Source organism: Ruditapes philippinarum, unplaced genomic scaffold (genome assembly GCF_026571515.1).
Source record: "Ruditapes philippinarum isolate M1 unplaced genomic scaffold, ASM2657151v2 ctg17734_1_1_1_1, whole genome shotgun sequence".
Classification (NCBI taxonomy): domain Eukaryota; kingdom Metazoa; phylum Mollusca; class Bivalvia; order Venerida; family Veneridae; genus Ruditapes; species Ruditapes philippinarum.
The window spans coordinates 3,618-13,553 of NW_026861657.1; the positions used below are offsets into that span (position 1 = coordinate 3,618).

At 33.4% G+C, this 9,936-nt stretch overlaps 2 long non-coding RNA genes across 2 annotated transcripts; both read left to right on the forward strand.

Moving 5' to 3' along the window:
* The first annotated feature begins 580 nt into the window (after nucleotides 1-580).
* On the forward strand, nucleotides 581-2,518 carry LOC132716429 (uncharacterized). Its single transcript, XR_009623803.1, has 3 exons — nucleotides 581-946; nucleotides 1,499-1,778; nucleotides 2,000-2,518. It is a non-coding gene; the product is annotated as an uncharacterized LOC132716429 (long non-coding RNA).
* A 444-nt stretch (nucleotides 2,519-2,962) lies between these two features.
* On the forward strand, nucleotides 2,963-6,110 carry LOC132716430 (uncharacterized). The gene is made up of 2 exons (XR_009623804.1): nucleotides 2,963-3,028; nucleotides 5,683-6,110. It is a non-coding gene; the product is annotated as an uncharacterized LOC132716430 (long non-coding RNA).
* The last annotated feature ends 3,826 nt before the right edge of the window (nucleotides 6,111-9,936 follow it).

A 9,936-nucleotide genomic window follows, 5' to 3' on the forward strand; every position in this document is an offset into this window, starting at 1 on the left:
CTAATGCTTTCCAATATCACACAAGCAATTTTACAAGTAATTATATTGATCGGCCTGTCTGCAAGAAGTGTGGGCCAATAGTCAATAACATCCCATCTTCCTGTCTCACCCTTTTATCAATACTGAAAAATTTAAAAATTACCAAAGGGAAACAACTCTAGCAACATGTGATTATGATTAAAAAGTTAAAGTTGTTACACTTCCTTATAGTTAAAGCAGTTTAATTTCATTATGTTTGTTTGCAAAGGTCAAACCCTCAAAAACATCAAGAGAAACTATTTCTGCATGGCTTTTGTAGATAAATGTAGATAAATTTGTATACAATGTGGTCATTTCGTTGGGTATTTTCTTTTCTTGGTTTCAACTGATCATCATTTTTTTAAGATCAAAATATAAATGAGTTAAAATCAGAACAATCTTCTACCAATTAACATAAGTTATTTACAAATTATACATATAAATAAAATTGTCCTGAAAATTTTTCAGGACAATTTTATTTATTTACAGTTATATGGGATAAAAGTTGGAAAAAAATGAGTTATTCAAATCCAAAGGTCCTTAAAACATTCCACCCAAATAACGCAGGGAATTCCCCAGGCGCTTTTAGCGCATCGGCACCGATGCGCTAAAATTTCAGAACAAGAAATCCCGATGCGCTTAAAATTATCATAGCGCTTTAAAAAATGACCGATATCCCTTTCTTTTGTGTCTATAAGTTAACCCCAATTAGCCAAATAAACAAGCCAATATACATGTCCTGTGTAGATAATTACCCGAGGCGTATACACAACCCGATACACTGATTGCCTTTAGACTGTGTGACGTCACAGACACCTGTCATCGATGTCTGCAGACGACTGTTGGTGCACTTTCAGGTGTTGTCAATTACCGTGTATTGAGATGGGTGCAATTTAACCGCGGCATGTGTGATATTTACATGTTTCAGGTAGGTGTAATAACTTTTATTGCTTTGATAATATAATTGGCATTAATTGACATGCGATATAACAGTTTGATATTTTGGGATGAATGGGTTAATTGTCTTGATATAAGTGTAATGTTCAATTTTCATCTATCACTTTCTTATGATCGTTACGTTTAAGCAGTACTGTAGTAATAGTATTAAGATTTCAAAAAATAATATGTCTAACATGAATAAGGGAAGCCAAGTTCACTATCAATTTTAAGAGTTTTTTTTTTGTGAGCAATGTCGTTGAAACTGTCTCAGGATCATTTTCGCTTTTTTTTTTTTTTTTAATCTTTGCTTAAACTGCATAGATATTCAGAAATAAATTTGGTTGATGGCTACTTTAACATTGAAAACATTTACGACTGTTCATTATCAACTTGCAAATGAGTGAAAACAACAACAAAAACTTTACATCAACAATCCCACTTAGTGACAGCCAATTGGTCATTTTCTTTTTTAATTAAAAATGTCTTGTAATCTGTTTCTGTTCAGTGAATCCCCAAAATGAAAAAAATATTAACTTTGCAGGCCCTCTTTAATCGAGCCTGTTCATGGACAGCTTTGTGAAGTGCAATCTACTGTCCTACCCTTTAGCATTGGTTTGTCAGGACATACAGGAGGGCCAGGCACTTTGGTGTAGATATGGAGCAGTGCCGCAGCCACTGGCACCAGGTACGCGCCAGTCTAGAGGGGACTGATCAGTCAGCCGACCAGACCATGACCTGGATTACTGGCAACCTTTCTACCAGTCATCCAGCTCTTTACAGAATTGCTGCTGTAGGTATCCTCCTCCCAACCTCTACTGCAGGTAAGCATTATTAAATTCATTCATTCTTGAACATTAATGAAATCCAATGACAGTTGCAGATGTGTAACACTTTGCTAGAAGTTTTTCAACATTTCAAATATAATTTTTTTACTTAGTTGAGTTTAAACAGGCTGGAAGTTTTAAATTTTCAAATCAAACAAACAATATAAATAAAAGACATGAGGTTAACATAAATGATTACTTTTATGTATTAATTTCAGATTTTGAGCGAGGATTCAGCTGCCTGAAGAGTGAAAACAGGAATTGTCTCTCTTAAAGTTCTAAACTATCTTCTTGCCGTCTCCCTTTAAGGACCCCCATTAGAATCTTTCAACTTTGAGAAGGCAGTCAAGGCATGGAATGACAACAAACCTAGAAGACAGGCCCACTTTTAATGATGTTAATGAAGAAAAAACAACTGAAATATACTCATTTAAATGGGACACACACATACATATAAATGTTGATCACATGTTGTGAACTTGTGTTTATATATAATTGTTTATTTATTTGAATAGTTGGAAATGGAAAAAGTAAATAATAAAAATTAAGAAAATGTTTATCAAGTGAAAAGCTTTCATTATTTGTTTTAAAACAGCCCACAGCAGTATCTTGACACCTTAAATGGCAAAAATTTTCGACACGCGGTATGGGGGTCAAGACCCCCTCCCGCACCCACCCCCGTCTTATTAAAAAAATGTAGCGCTTAAAAAAATTCCTGGGGAATTCCCTGTAACGCAAATATATACTTCCAAATATTATATATAGAATAAGTTAACTGTTGTTATATCAAAAACGTTTACATTGTGATGGCAGTGACCCTATACTAAGTAATTATATTTAGGAGAAATAAGATACTGAATTGTATTTTATTGGAAGAAATGCTATTAAAGTATGCCAGCTCGGAAATTTACAATATAAGACAGTGGCCTGTGGGTCTGGTAAATTTATGTAAAAAAAAAAGTGTTAACTTAAGTACCAACATTAGGTAGGCTTAATTAAAATCTATGTCACTAAGTGGTCTTCTTTATATTGAAAGTTTGTTCCGTATTCACTGAGAGATTTGTTATTGAGGGCAATAAGGCTACATCATACAGCATTTATCCTACCTGGTGTCTTGGCTATTGTTTTCTTCTTTTTTTTTCAAATCAAAAAATCTTAATGAATGGATTTTTCTTTTTTTGCAGATTTGACAGATTATTTTTCCCTGACTTGCACTGTATTGGATTTGTTTTCTGTTGGCTAGTCAGGTAAATATAGATGATTTCTTTTCTTATAATTCAGTCATCATTAAGAGCAGACATACATGTACTACACTGACATAGTTTTTAGGCCCTGGTACAGTTTTCATGTTTTGGCGGTCTAAGACTTAATACTCAAAACTCTGGAAATTTCACCTGACATGTTATTTAATAGGAAAATTAATTTGACCTGCTTACCAATTAGTCTCAATATTTATACTGCTAGACTGACCAATTTTACAAACTGATATCACAGAGATGTAGGCCTTTAGTCTCAATATTTATACTGCACGATGGTCATATATTACATAACTGTCAGCCTTTTCGCAAAGGGCAAACATTGTCTATATAATAAAAAGACCTGGCGCAGTGGCGCACAATTTGTTGGGCCACTTAACAATTATGAATTTGAATATATGAATTAACTTTCACCAGAAATGTCTACGGGTCCAACAATCTTTTAGACTAACTGGTATTAGTATGGGTTATCATCAACTGATATAGATATTAATATTTTACAAGAAAATGGTGTTCATAATTTTTTTGACTATGAAATAAACTGCAATTGTTTAAAATGTTTCAAAAGATCACATAGTCAAATTAGCTTTAAATATAATTTTAATTTTACATACATTTTAAAAATCATTTATATTTAAACATTATAGTCAACAATAACACCTGACAAACTGTATCCTTCATCTAGTTCAATAACTCACAAGGTAAACTCACTCGGAGTGAATCATAAATTTTATCAATATAATCGAAACTAGATACAATTACACAGAATAATGTAATCACCTATTATCGTAACTTAAGAATACTTCAGTTTTTTAAACATAGAACACGCAGTGATGTATTTTAAAGATCTGTACCCTTAAACTGAAAACATTCCATCAAATTTATGTGATGATTATCAACTGTTGCAGAACTGTTTCCGCCATTTTGAAAATCTTACTTACGGGGAAGGGAAATTTGAGATAAATCTAAAACACAATTCCTATGAAATTCCACTATATTACACTCCACTTACTTAATAATTATATGCAATAATCTTCAGGAAGTCTTGTGTTATTCCAGGGTAGAAATCTCATACAAATTTCACCGGCATTGACTGCGGATGTTTTGGACACCGACGCTATCCGAATATGTTTAATTTTCTAAAAATAGACATAAATTATTCAGACCGAAGATTTTCACATATCAATGGAGTTTCAACTATTTAATCAATTACAAACACAAATATTTTATTATTGTATAATTTTTCATTGATGTATTTTGGATAAACTTTCATTCTTGCAAAAACAGCTTTGTTTCATTATGTACTACTTTTTGTAGTAAAAAACGCAAAACGAACAGCGTAGTGATACATTACGTCAGAGAAATTAGTTATCTTCGACAGGTACGGAGGGCAATAATTGCCATAAAAGCGAGGTATTGTCGACGACCAAACGATACTTAATATTTTATTTTCTAAAAACAACGCAACTTTTCTGACTCATACTACAGACTGGATATTTATATATTTCGAAAGATGAGGTCATATTTACTGACAATGCGTGACTACCTCGCAAAGTACATGTACAGACTGGCTGTTTATTTCACAAGATCATCACTGCAGTCAACAAGAAAGTCACAAACATAGTCATATATGATTTATTTTATTGTCACATCAGTGTTGTTTGTGTCGTGTTGCAGCTGTAAACTACTCCCCTTACGTTCTTTTAGACATGTTTTCGTAGGCCTAGCTCTATTTCCAATCTTTTACCTCTTGGACGATTCAAATGTTTGTACTTTAACATTTTAACAACCTTAGGTTATTTTGCCCGCTTTTTATGACAACCATCTATGAAAAAAAAAACATTGTAAAATGTTGAAATTAGAAACACACGCAGATGTGTTCATACGGCGGTGATAATTAAATCTTTAATGTGACACTAGATATCATGTCATTATTCAGAGATTTTAATCACTGCTGCATATCACAGGCATATGTCAAAAGGCAAATTAATCGGAACACCTCGACGATTATTCATAATAATATCGGACTTAATACGGATTGAAAGTAGTTCTATCATGAAGTTGATGTAAACAAAAACAGAGAGTGTAATAATTATGTGCATATGTATAACGAATGCACAATGTATACATTTGACATCCGAGGCAAATAAAGTCTATTTAAATTATGATTGAAAAACATGTCTAACAATTATAATCATTTTAAAAGCGTCTACTGATTAAGAAAATTAATTATAACCAAATCCGAATTAAAGTAAACTGTTGAACAGATTAAAGCATTTTGTACTTTTATGTTCTAAAACCATAATAATAAGTATATAAATAATGTACTGTTTATTTTATATCTATAAAGTTGCTTAATAAATGTGAACTTTTACAGCATTCTTTTCTTGCTGATAATACGTCGCTTTTTATTTCAAAGCACACTAATTTGTCACATGCGGATATGTTCTTTAATTCTAAATTAAATTTGTACTGCTTTTCAAACCAAAGTTTAACTTATGCCGGTGATATGGGGCCTCGACAGTAACTTGACTTTACCATTGTCGACCACATGCAATTATTCTAACAAATAAGTCTTATAAGGCAAAGCAACTAATTATTTATACAGACGATTTAAAGCACCGGTATAACTTTATTTATTTCAGAAACTAGAGAATCGATAATCAGACAGTTTTAACATAACTTCGTCTAAAGGACACACCTTACCAAACAAAGATAAACAGGAAGAGATGCACTAGCAACACAGAAAAACAGCCCAGCAGACCACCTAACCAAACCAGACTAGGACACAAGGGCGAATAACGGATTAAAACAATGCAATATAGGAAATCATATAAAAGAGAAAACGGAATTCCCAAAGAACATTCAAAACGGCAAAATTGAAAATGTTGCAGGCTCAGTTTGATTGAGCTATTCATAGATGGTAGTGTTTATTGCAATTTACCATCCACGTCCCCTAGCACCGGCTTAATCAGAATTCACTTTTTAAACATGGATACATGCTTCCGAGGGGTCGCTTATTTTTATTATTATTATTTTAACATGATAACAATAAAAAAATTTGAAATGAAAAGCTGGCATACATCGTTTATAATATACATGTATACAAATCAAAAATGTAATGTAAAGGAAATAATCTTATTCTTCTCCAGATTAATTAATTGTGTGCTTCTGCATGTGTTCACACAGCGGCTGTTAACCTTAAGTATAATATCTTTGTCCACTAATGAATATTATTTTTTTTTAATTTCTCATCCTGGAAATGATACTTCCATAAATGTTGAAAATGTGCCCAAAAGAAATATTGTAAATACAGTAAAATGCTTAAAGAAATGACATAGAACGAACCAGGAACGTTCTAGGAGAGCATATCGCCCGGACCCACGCCCCATGCATCATTTCAAATGCATTTAAGTCTGGCTTTGTCCGTATATTCACACTATGTGTGCTATATCACACCGTATTACCAGCGAGAGTAATGAACGATTGCTGCAGTGATTACAGAAATTTAAAATTTACTGAATACTACAGGTAAATTATAAACATTATAAACTTATATAAGGTCAATTTATTATTGCTATATACTTACAGTCCATTGACTGGAGAAAAAACTATACGGTAATTTTGGACTCGAAACGACGTTTCCCCATTTCGTAATTATTATATATTCAGCGGGGTTAAGTCGATTGGTCTACAATGGGCACATTGATAATAATTTTAATAAGAATTTCAAATTGTAGATTAAAACGATAGACTAAGAAAAGTATCTTTTTGGTATTCCTATAAAAGATTTCTTGCAAAAAAGTTGATATAGTAATTTGTGATCAAAGTGGTAAACCACACTAAGTGAAATTACAAATTATATACAAAATTATGCAAATAAAACAATTTTCAAACATCGAAGAATATGTAAAATATGTACTGCAAATATTTGTGCATATTATATGTAATCATTAAAATATATGCATTCATTTCTTATTGTAAAATTTGACTTAAACTTTAAAGAAAATAAATTTTTATTACCTCCCTTTATTTACATGAAATGTTAAATTCGGTAATATCTTTATAAATGAAACTATTTGGAACCTACACTATTGATAAATCTTAGTTTAACAATGTTCGTGAAGTTGGCAGCCTAGCAACAGCCTGAAGTTGGCAGCCTAGCAGCCTGGCAGCCTAGCAGCCTTAAGAAAACTAAGAATAGTACAAACATGAAAACAGTCGGAAATACTAGCACTTCTTTAGATCATTCCACGCCTTTTTTCAATATCGTGATTTTTATTTTTTAAGATGTTGAACTTTATCTTAACATAATTTTTTTCATTCTGACGCTTCGAAATGTGTGAAGAGGATAGTACAAACATGAAAACCGTCGAAAATGAATTGGTAGCACATATTAGACCATTGCACGTCTTATTTCAGTAAAGCGATCTTTATTTTTTTTTAATATTGAACTTTTTTTTGACACTTCGAAATTTGTGAAGTTAACAGCCTAGCAGCCTGGCAGCCTAGCAGCCTAGTAACCTAAAGAAAACTTAGGTTAATACAAACATGAAAACCTTCCGGAATGAATCGGTAGCACATACTTAGACCATTCCACGGTAGCACATCGCGATAATGAAATAAGACGTCGATGTTCTAAGTATATGTGCTACCGATTCATTTCCAACGGTTTTCATGTTTGTATTATCCTAAGTTTTCTTTAGGTTGCTAGGCTGTTAGGCTGCCAGACTGCTAAGCTGCTAGGCTGCCAGGCTGTTAGGCAGCACAAATTTCGAAGTGTAAAAAAAAAAACAATGTTCAATATTTTAAAAAATAAAGATCGCGATACTGAAATAAGACGTGGAATGGTCTATAATATTGTGCTACAGATTCTTTTCCGACTGTTTTCATGTTTGTATTATCCTTAGTTTTCTTTAGGCTGCTAGGCTACCAGGCTGCTAGGCTGCCAACTTCAGGCTGCTAGGCTGCCAACTTCACGAACATGTTTGAACATCATATTTATAATTTAAAACCATAAACAAATTGTGTTACAGGATCTTTAAGTATGAACATTTATGTGATGAAAAATAATATTTTTGTTCTAGAACAATTTATTGTCAGCATATAAAGATAATTATGCAATAATACATCTTGTACCGACAACCTTTGGAGGTCGAGTCGGGAGTGCAACTGACACAGTGTGGCGCCGTTAAATGTCGCAACGCCGCTAAATGCCGCACTTGCCGACACGCATACGAGAAGCAAATTTGATAAAAGCGTAAACTGTTTGTGTGAACTTCACTCTGCAAATTTAAATCTATTTTAACTTTTGTGACCATGCCCCATTGATCAAAAGGAAGAATACCATGAAAGTTATCTACTTTCATATCTATATACATTTGTCAATAAATAAAGGCTGTAAAAGTGTAGAAATCTATTTTTAGAACTGGCGACCTTGACCCAACTGAACCCTTACTCCATCCAAAGGAGAGGACTTCAATTTTATGTTCCTACAAATATAAAAGTCATCTCTCAAAAGAATAATGTTAATGCACCTGTAAAAATGTGAAAATCTATTTTTGGCATTGGTGATTTGGCCTTGACCCACAGGACCCCTAACTAAACCCAAAGGAAGAGGACCTCCCTTGGCATGTTTGTATTAAACATGAAATACATTAAGTAATAGAAAGAGTATCGAAACACGAGGCTATATGAGTGTACGAGGGGGCGTAGCCCCGAGTATAAATCAGATTGCCGAGTGTTTTGATGTTCTTTCTCTTTTGTATCATAGTCAAACATAAAAACACGTTCCCTAATACCACAGATTGAAACCCCACAAAAATAACCAATGAACGAGCATCTGAATATGATATTTTCATCGCTATCCCTTTCTCTGTCGTCACAATGTGTAAACCACGGACAAAATGAATCAATCAATGGGCATGCTCTGGAGTACGGGTAACTATAATACCTGAACTCCAGTTAACGCACTGTGCATGTTTATGTATACGATTTAGCTCTGACACATTTTCAACAGCAAGGTCCCCAAACTATGATACAACTTAACAATCAAGGCTTAATGAGCAAAAATGTTATAAAAATTTTCACACCAGTGACCTTGACACTAGAGACCCCTTACTCCACAAAAAATACACGTCCATTAAAGGTATTAGGTTAACCATACAAGGTCCTATTTTCAAAGTGAAAAAAAGGAATATAACTTGGGAAAATGAATGTCAGAGTTATATAAGTTGGCAATATCATGAACTTTCTCTAAATAAGTAAGTGTGGAAATTATGAAGCCATAAGTATAGACAGTACAAAAAAATCCATCTTGCCGGTTTAGGTTCACGATATTCATTATCAAACTGCTGAAAATGGCAATAATTTGATAAAGATTTATGCAATAATTATGTAACTTGCCAGGATCAAGTATATTGTATTGATTAATAAATGTGTAAATTATGAAGCCATTTGTACGAGTAGATTTTAGGAAAAATCCAACATGCCATTTTATTATTTTGATCGTTCCATTTTTTATAACATGACACCAATTTTAGGCTGCCAGGCTCCTAGACTGCCAGCTTTAGGCTATTAGACTGCAAAGTTCAGTGCCCTTAAGGTAAAGGCGGTTTTCCATAATCATGCATTTGTATGTGCTTTTGCAAGACCTTTCATAGTGATTTTGCTGTATTTACTAATCACTTACTTTAAGCTACTAGACTGCCGACTTTAGACTGTTTGATTGCCAACTTCAGGTTGCAAAGCTGACATCGATAGGCTGTTAAGATGTTAGGCGGCCTCCTCATGATACTCAAGGGGCAGGACGTGAAGTGGTTGCACACTTGGTTCAAGCGAGCGAATTGGTTGCAAACTTGACAAAATGGCGAAACGGCGTGATTTTTTGAAACGGGTGA